Source organism: Rosa chinensis, chromosome 5 (assembly GCF_002994745.2).
Source record: "Rosa chinensis cultivar Old Blush chromosome 5, RchiOBHm-V2, whole genome shotgun sequence".
NCBI classification, from domain to species: Eukaryota; Viridiplantae; Streptophyta; class Magnoliopsida; order Rosales; family Rosaceae; genus Rosa; species Rosa chinensis.
The window spans coordinates 3,680,621-3,691,224 of record NC_037092.1 but is presented as its reverse complement, the minus strand read 5'-3'; the positions used below and the strand labels follow the sequence as shown (position 1 = coordinate 3,691,224).

Genomic DNA, 10,604 nt, shown 5'->3' with positions numbered 1-10,604 from the left:
CAGGATCTAATTTTCCTGCATATTTGTCTCTCTCTTTTTTTCTTTTTTTTTCTTTTAGTTTTTGGTTGATATTTCTTTCCAAACCAGAACGAATTGAAGTCTCCAATACAGTTTATTCTTTTCGATCTTCGTTCTTTTTTAAGTCTCTAATTATTAAAATTGTACTGTAGCTAGCTTTTTCCTTATATATACGAACCCGTGCCATGGAATACCATTTAGATCGAGGTTCCTCTTCTTTTTGTACATAATTAAAGTGTATACATCATCTACTACTCTTTTCATATATAGATTATGGACCATGTCAAAGAAATTTAAAGTAATGGAAAAGCCTACATATCTACGACAGCTTTGGCTTTGTTAGATAAGATCCAAGAAATGGTTTTCATCAGGCAAATTATACATTTCATTATTTTCTGCAGTGTTCAATGCTGCGAGATAGACCAGTCTATTCTTTATTATATGTAGACCGACTGTAGGTGGTCGTTATCAAATTGGTTCTAGTCTAGACCATATATACATGCCAATTAATCTGAGCGAAAGATTTAATTGTATATATCTAGCTACTAGCTAGGTTAATATTAATTTCTGTAGCTATTCATCTTCTACGTATAACAATCTTTCCCTCTGCATCTTCGTGAACAATGGCAACAACTTCATCGGGGGGAATGTACCGCCAAATCCGAGGCTCGTCTTGTTGATGCCCTAACTGAGCAAGTTTATCAGCAGCTCGGTTACCTTCCCTATATACGTGACTAATAATACAATTGTCTAGTTTTGGTATAATCGAGTTTATATGACTTACATGCCTTTGAACTTCTTTACATCTGATCTTATTCATCTGTTTTCTTTTCCTAATGACGTCAAGAATGGCCTTGGCATCACCTTCAAGCCATACGTGACTCCACTCATTTTCTAACACAAACTCGAGGCCTCTTCGAAGGGCTGTGACCTCGGCGATGGTGCTGTTGGCTTCTCCAATTGACTCCGCAAATCCGAGCAAGAATTCAGCCTTGTGGTTCCTAATCACACCTCCAATGGTGGCTTTTCCTGATTTTCCCTTCGAAGATCCATCAAAATTCAGTTTTTTCCACCCTATTCTCGGCTTTTCCCATGTCACCGGAATCGGTTCTTTTCGATAATTTCTGAGCACTAAAAACGAACTGGGTTTTGTAGTACTACCAGCTAGAATTTGACACCTCCAAAGATTTGTAAAGGCTAACATCATTAAGACTAATAATGTACTATGCATGCAGAAAGAACTTTCAAATGAGAATCAAGCCAACCAAGAATATATATGAATCTAGCTCCTCTATCACCTTCAATGAATTAAGGCGAATAAAACTTGGAATTCTCATTCATGTATAATGTATTGATGCAAAGACTATACATATTATATGCTAGAATTATGAAATATCTATCGTGTAAGGAACTATTTCTTGACGTAAGCTTCTAGCTAGCTATAGTTTGAATCATTGTGATGCAGTTGAGTAGAGGTGAAGAAATCAAATGAGGAAGATGCAGAATTCTGTAACGTTAATTTAGGCAGCCGAGCTTATTAGTTATTAAGGTTTTGATCATAGAATCATGGATTCATACCCAAAAAGATAGGCGGAGAGAGAATTTATTTCAAAAAATTCTGAAGCATATTCTGTGTTTCATGGAGTTTTTAGAAGAAAAATGGGTTAGCTTGAGACTTAAGTGCACGACAACTATTACGTACAAGAAGGGTTTGCATGTGCCCTGAAGCTAGAGTTCGAAGTTTTCATTCTTGCATGTTTACAATAACCCTCATGATCGTAGAATACTATCAGACAAATCTGACTAATCCGTATTCTGTTTATCTGTTATATATCTCTTCTATCGACTACAGCTATCCTTGCTAATTAAGTTGCTATCTAATTGTACTCTAACAAATCCCATCATGCAACTAGCTCTTCCTTAATCTCTCTCATTGATAGATTGCGGTTTCAAGTTTGAATCTCGCATGACAAAATGTGCTTTAAATATTTTACAAAGAGAAAAAAACTAGCAACTAATTTAATAATGGAAAATGATTTGTGGCCTCAATGAGGCCTAAGATTTGTGGCCTCAAACCTAGGTGTCATGTCATGTTATCTATACACTTCACTAATTTGCCAAATCATGCCATGTAATTCTTGAGTAAAAAGATTATCTTATCCTTCCAAAATCTAATGACTCTAAATTATTTTAGCTTTCTTCTAGAAAAGATACATTAATTTTTTTTCTTTTTCTTTTTTTATTATATGTATATAATTCGTCTAAAAAAAATTTATATTTATATATTTTTGTGAATATATATATATATATATATATATATATATATATATATATATATACTGTTGAATATATAACGGCTCTAAATTATTTTGACTTTCTTCTAAAAAAAAATATTGTTTGAGATCAATTTTGATTTTAAGTAAAACTGAGGCCATTTTCTCTATATCCTACACATTTTAAAATTTGAATAATAATTTGTGGAATAACTCTAGGCTTGAGATCAATTCTGATTTTTTTCAAACCACTGCAAGTGGCCTAATGGTTCTTGCCTAATTGGTTGTGCTCTCCAACCTAGGTTCGAACCCCGAAATTGTCAAAGTGGTCAGGCACTGTGCTGCAATGCATGGTTGGAGCATTTCACATGCGCTGAAGGAGTTTATTTTGGGCCTAGGAAGCTTTTGAGTTTCCCTTAACAAAGTAAAAAAAAAAAAAAAAAAATCTGATTTTGTCATTTTTTGTCGAAACCGAACCGAAAAGCCCAACAAAAGCCATAAAATGGTCTGGCAGATACACAAAATGGTGGCAATTTCACTTCGTGTAAAAAAAAAAATTTATTAACTAGTTCCTATTTCCGCAACCATCCATTGCGGATATTTCTGGATTAGTCATATATGAAGTTAGTTTTTCTATTGAAATATTAAGCTTACTTATCAATTAGCCCTGAATGGCTAGGCTCGATCGACCACTATCTGATACTCCAGACCGAAAGAAAAAAAGAAAAGAAAAAACCACCGTCTGATTCTGGGTTATGAACTAGGAGTTGATTATGGTGGTGAACAGAAGAGATGACAGTTTCAGCATCTATATATTTTGCTAATGTTTATGTTTGTTTCGTGCCTCCTGGGCTCACATTGGGCTTTTCTTTGCTGGGTGCTGGCGTTTGGCCCTTGATTAAGTGTCCAATTTGACCCAAAAGTATAGAGAATGGCGGAACATAACAGAGACAACTATAGGGGTTTAATTTTCACACCAACCCCCAGTAACCGCACTGAACCGCACCAACCAACAAAATCGGTTTCGGTCCGGTTTTACCGAGTGTCGATCGACGGTTTTACCCTCAACTCATCTCGTATAGTTTACTGTACTTGTCATCCTAAATCAATTATAGCACGTTTATTTACCTAAAGTTAATATGAAAATAAAAAATCATTATGATTCACGATTTCTCTTGTACGTGATTACTCAAGCAAACAAAAATAAATATAATAATGAAAATGGACTCCACATCAAAATAAAAACTCATTCCTAAATAAATTAAAGTTCAATTTACTAGCTAGTTACATGTATCATATATGACATGAAAATTATTTATATATTAAAACAAGTGTACAATGTTCAGCGCTCAAAGATGTCCCTTTTTGTTATTAATTGTATAAAGAGGACCTGTGAATTTCCTTGGAAGCTCAAGTATCTCATCGTTATCAAGATGTTGGCTTCTTCCTTCTCCCATATTTTTTGGGAAGCAAATTTTTTAGCGGATGCTGTTACTTCCTGTGGCTATAATCTTCATTCTCTGATGATTAGGATCAACAGCGTTTCTACTACAATGGTTTTAGCTCTCAATTTGGATATGCAAAATTTTAGTTGCCCGAGAGGCTTTTCGTTGTAATTTTAAAGATACAACACTTTTATTTTTCTTTTCAAAACGTCAACTAATGAACAAAGAAAAGTCAACTGGTCATTTCCCTCATCAGCCTCCAGCATTTTGGAAAGAAAAATGCTGAAATTGAAGAGTTCATCTACAAACCCGAAAATGACTATAGGCTTGCTCCTCAAGGACAATACATAACACCATAATTTTCCAAAACCAGGATACTTACCTTTCCAGAATCTCAATGCATGAAGAAGAAGATCTATAATGAAAACACTTATACTGTCCAGAAGGGATAGAAACATAATTGGGTGCAGCGTTGATGAAATCTCCTTAACTTCGCCTCCATGAAGATCATCGGAAGAGGAAATTAAGGACTTCATCAACGCTGCACTCAATGACGTTTCTTCATTCTGAAACCTCCTGTGCCATATACACTTAATTAGCTCGATCAATATCATAGATCTGATACTGATGCCCTCTTTTATAATTGGCTGTAGCAATAGATTCAAGAAGGTAGTACACGTAGAGAGTGGAGACTTGTACGTATGGAATATCGATCTTGTACTATCATATATTTCATCTTCCCAAACCAACCCTTTTTGGCTGCACGTTTCTCTGTACTAGGTGTATGGTAGTTGTACTACATTTCCACCTACTAATAATAATTAGGAAACGGATTTTCTGTGCTTCCAGACTTCGGCTTATTTCAATCCTAGCCCGGTTTTCATTTCTTTGATTGCAAGACTTTGGCTTAGTTCAACCCTAGCCCGGTTTTTTTTTAAAAAAACAAACGTTATATATGATTTTTTTTTAATAATTAAATAGGAAATTGGGTGATATTAGTTTTCTTGAGACGGACAATTTAATAAGTAAGTCTCACCCTCAAACTCGAAGATGAAGGGTACGGACTCCCACATTATGCGATCTCACTACCCGTCCCTTATTTAGATTTTTATTAATAATAAAGAATAAATACAAAATAAAGAAAAGGAACACAAGCTAAGATCCTAGAAGTACAAAAAGAAAACTCCAGGAAACCTAAAGCAACATCAAGAAGAAACACGAGAATAAGGGAACCTCTAGTCATCCATTTGCAAGTACGGAGAGATCCTCGATAGAGATGAAGAAGCCAGACTCAAATTTGTTAACCTATCTGTTACGAATTCATCATTTTTTTGCTCACACATTGTTTAACTTTTCATACCTGACTCAATTAAACGTTGAATGGAAATAACAACATAAAATTTGTATATCATCCGAAGTTAACCCCCTATTTCCACATCATTTTTTTGCTTACACAATTGTTCCATTTTTTATACACGACTAAATTAAACGTCGAATGAAAATAAAAACATAAAATTGTATATTCAGAATTTCAGATCCTCTACCTATTTCCGTCTCCATATCATTTTCGATCCTTTTCTTTTTCCTATCATAGATTCACATGATTAAAATCATGTTGTACTTCATGATGAGATTGACATATTCCAGTAAACAGACACCAAGGACTGGGTCCAATTTTCAAACTCATATGCACATATTTCAAACCCTACCAGCTGCCAGTTATAGGTAGAATATATAAGAGATTCTAGCTACAAATCAACAACCTAATTTGAAACCGTGTTGGTATATATATCACCTACATTTACTGTCACCCTTAGGAGAACGATGTGGTATAAGCTGAACCCCCAGCACCAATATATAGCACCAACAAGGCAACAAGGCATATATGCATTAAGCTTTTATTTACAAAAGTTACAGGCTTCAGGTGATCATTCTATCATATATAATTCCCCAATGATACACATGCAAATCATAATGGACAAGAGCATCCCGTTACCAGACCTTTAAAACTACGTTGAAAAAGGAAAAATAGTAGTAAAGTTGAGACTCAAACTTGGATATACATCCAAAGAACAAGCGCCTAACTATATACCCTAGGATGCATATTTGCATCCAAATTGTATCATAATATAGTCTAAAACAAGCTACATATATACCCGTAGAACTTTGTGCCCTCCTCAGGGCATGATGGTTGCCTCATTCGACTCCCCTTAGGTCTGGCCTTACTCTCATCTTATTTTACGGAAAAGAACCTTGCCCTCAGCATCTTCATGCATGATGGACAACACTTGATGAGGAGGAATGTGCTCCCAAATTTGAGGCTTCTGATACCAATGCCCCATTTTAGCAAATTTATCAGCAGCTCGGTTACCTTCTCTATAAATGTGAGTCAAAACACAGTTGTTAAGTTCTGGAATAATTGAGTTTATCTCACAAACATGCCTCTGTGCTTCTGCACATCTAACCTGTTTTCTTTTTGCAATGATGTGAAGCAATGTCTTGGCATCACCTTCGAGCCAGACATCACTCCAACCATTTTCCAAAACCAACTCAAGGCCTCTTCTTAGTGCAGCAAGTTCTGCAATGACGCTGTTTGCTCTTCCTATGGATTCAGCATATCCAAGTAAGAACTCTGCCTTGTGATTTCTAAATAGCCCTCCAATGCTTGCCTTTTCTGCTTTGCCCTTGGATGATCCATCAAAGTTCAGCTTAGTCCAACCAATTTTTGGTTTCTCCCATGCTACCGGAATTGACTCCTTATGCAAACTCCGGATCAATTGACAAACTGCAGGATGTTGTATTAGTTTTTTGAACCTTGAAATCTTAGCGAAGGCCAACATTGTCCTGTACTTTCTCATGAACTATCCTAAATTGGAAACATGAAGAAAGTTATGCTGAGGATTGTTTGGAACATAAGGAACTATTGCTTCACGTAGTTATGCATTGAATAAAGTTGGAGTGGAGACGAGGCAAGGAAGATTCATATTTTACACGAACAAGGCAGCATTATAACTAATATAGTTTAATGATGAAAATGGTGAGAGAGATCTCTTCAGGAACTCTCAAACTTGAACATATATATTCTGGTTACTTCGGTTTTGGGGAAGTTCAAGCAATAGAAGCGAATGAAAGCATTATGAGGAAGAGTGAACTCCAACATTGACCATTGAAATCGGTAGGCAACTGTAAAAACACTGATTTTATCCGAATGAGAGGAAAAACTGGTAAGTAACTGCATTTGTCTATAAATATATTGGTGGCATATCCTAAAAATAAGGCTGCTAAATTTACATAGAGCATTCAAAATTGTAAGGTTGAGGAGATATAGAGAGAAAGCGTGTAATACAGTCTTGACTTTGGTCAACTGCGTTGATAAAAATCTATATAGTATCCATCCATGAAAACAATATGCGTTTATAAAGGGGCACCAAACTCAGCATTACAAGTTAAATGAAAAAGTTTTTGGTCCATGGTTTTTTCATTTACCACCACAAGAATGGTGGTTAAAAAAGTTTTACATATTATATATACTTACAATTAACCACTTACTTTCAGTTAACTAATACTATTCAAACTAGTGCCAATTTGTTTCTTCACTAGTTGGATCTTTTAAAATGTGTCTTTAACAATGAGCCATAACCAGCCAAGGCAACCCCCCACGTACAAATATGCCAGACAAAAGACACAGCACAAGAGTGTTCCCCAAGGCATTTTTCTCAGGTCCCTGCAAAATCAACCAGGCAAGTAATTTTCATGAGCAAGTAACCACTAAGATTAACCTATCTGATTTACACACATTGACAAAAATTAACTTGCATTGCCTTGTAACCACGTGGTGCATGCCACTGTCACTACACAGACTCTGAGATTACCATTTGTGAATCCTAGGACTAATGTGAGCATGATCATCCATCCCTAGTCACCATATTTTGCGGTGAAGCAGAATGCAGGAACGAATAAAATACGAGATAGGGTTGCAATCATGAGACTCTTCACTTACCATGAGCCTAACTGATGTTCTCCAGTATTTTCGAACATGAAACTGGGGAATATTGAGTAGGTCAGTGCATATATCAGAAACAAGTCAAGACCATAATCTATATTTTGCACGAATAAGTGCTTATTGCTCAATCTATTTGGTAGGTTAGCATCAATATGGACCTGCATGCATGAAAGTTTGAGAAAGCTGGTAGGTTTATCTGAGTCTGTCCTCCACAAAAGGACTAGAGAAAGTTGTAATCTATACTTCTATATCTGATGCATGTTCCTGAATGCCAGCAGCGGCGAGATCAGCGGATATAGTTGTAAACTTGTAAAGCCTTCTGAGGCTGCCTTTGAGCGGTAGTACTCTACTATAGGCAATCTTGGGAAGTAAATTGCATATAAAAGTATACAGAGAAGCTCAATGAATGTGGAAGTTGCCAAGAACAACACTGCAAAGTGCAAACAATTGTCAGAATTCGGAACAATTAAAAGTTGATTCGAAAGTATAAATAACTCAATATAGATATATAGTGAAATGAAGATGAACTGTTCACTAATAGGCCTTTTAGTACAGAAAATTGGCATACTTGCTCCCTTGCGAAGACCGTTGTCATATTTCTCAAAGGCAGCTTTTGTCACTAATCTTAAGGCAGAACTTAAAAGCCAGCAAAGAAGGACTACAGAAGCAGAAGATGAAAACAACAAATATGAATTGTCATTGAAGTTCGAAAGTTTTTAGTTTATACACAAGGCATTGGGAACATTGAGATAAAATATCAACCTGGATGAATTCAGGACGCATAAAAGATAGTTCACCCATAACCGCACCTTCAACATTTCCACCTGCAACCCCAAATGCACCAACAATTGCGCATGTAGCGATGAAATATCCAAATCCTCCAGTCCCAGATGTAGCTAAATCCACCTATTACGAAGTCAGTGAAGTTATGTCGCTTGGAAGCAATAGAATCATATAAACCAAAAGATGCAAACCGAGAACCTCTAATGCGGGCATTACTTACGAATATTAGCATAGGGGTACCAAGGAGGAACAGTGTGTAACCAACTAAGATCCTCTTCTTATTGTATCAATTTTTGAGTCATTGTATGAAAGTACTGCCAATGTTACAAGGGCAAATGGTTGATAAAGAAGGGTAAAAACCAGCGAAGGATGATATTTCTACAAGAAAAAAGATGATAATCATTATCCTAATGTTCATTGTCCTATATTGCAGATATGGGAAAAATCAAACAAAACAGAACTGTCTAGTAAGTTGTTTGTATTCAGCTCAAAATGATTGAGCAACTATCCAGAAACAGATTATAATAGTAGTCTCGTATTGTCACAATACTGTTCCACGCGAAGAGAGTCCCTAGTCCAAGAACCCTAAACTGCCATAGCTTTATATTGGCCCTGCTTGTTGCACCAATTGAAAAGTTATAGTCACACTTAAAATTGGAAAAATATATAGCAAAAAAATCTCATAAATGAATTATTGAATCTAATTTCAATGCATTATGCTCACACCTCAAGCATTGTTTGAGACTTAGACATGGCTACTCCCTGCATCTAGAAAACAATACCAACAGAACAAGATCACGCCATTAATTACAAGCAACAAAAATGCACAAACTGATACCAGTATCAAACAGTATTTGGGAATAGTGTGATGTTTCTATTCATCTGTCAAGGAGGTTTACATAGTATTACATCCATGTACATAAGGGAAAGTAATCAATCCTAATCTAAGTCAACTATAACTAATGTTAATTGATACACAAAATAAGTCATATTAAAGTTAATTGATACAGCTCATGTCAACAACCAGCACATGAAGACAGCTTGCGCTGCTCAGCCTGCTCTTCAAGTACAAGTCCAGGTCTTAACCACACAATCAATTGTACAATAGCCAGAAATCACATGTGAATTCTTTGTTTCTTAGCTGTTAGGCTTTTGCACATTGATTATACATAGCTCCATCTACTGTACAAACATCAATTGAGCAAAACATCAACTATCATATATACATAATGGCAAACTCAAATTTATGATCATTCCAAAGCCTTGAGTCTATCTGTACCATTTTCCTTTAGAAACACATACATCACAGAAATAAACTTATAGAAAAGGGTATCAGAATTACTGTGTAATCTAAAAAGTAAAGCCAAGAAAAGACAAGCTCACTTAAATAGGGAACTGGATTTTCATGAATATTATAGCAGTATACTGTCCCTGCTTGTTGCAGCAATTGAGATAAAATGATCACACTTAATTGGTTAAAAAAAAAAGAAAAAAAAGAAGAAGAAGCAGAATCTCAAAAATGAACTATTAAATCTAAGTTCAAGGACTTGCATACAAACCTAAAGCATTGAAAGGTATCAGAATTACTGTGTACTGCAAAAAGTAAAGCCAAGAACAGAGAAGGCTAATTTGAATATGGAACTGGTTTTTCCAATGGATAGACAAACTAAGACGCGGGACTAAGATTTTAAATGAAAGGTCTTGCCAAAAAAAAAATTAATAAAATAAAATGAAAGGGGTTGCTTATGACGTTTATCATTTTTTTTTTTTTGGCAACTATGACGTTTATCATTTAGGTAACGTTCTGATTGCCATTCACAATTTCACATCATCCTTGTTCCCTGTGCTCGTAGCATCACTTCGATTTGTGACTTACCTGCAAACTCTTCCCTCTAGCTACCATTCATTTATGAACTTGGGAAGTGCCAACATGCGTGAGCAATTAGTAGAGCAATTCAAGCGCATTTGTTAAACTACTTGGGTTGGTTATGTTGTGTTTAACAGAATGTTAGGTATAGACACAGAGAAGGATTTTCATTCTACATATGTTGACATTTCAAATTTTTTTTTTTCCCCTTTGTG

General features: G+C 35.6%; 1 pseudogene; it reads right to left on the bottom strand.

Moving 5' to 3' along the window:
- Positions 1-7,358: 7,358 nt before the first annotated feature.
- LOC112202935 lies at positions 7,359-10,425 on the bottom strand (annotated as a pseudogene).
- Positions 10,426-10,604: the final 179 nt, after the last annotated feature.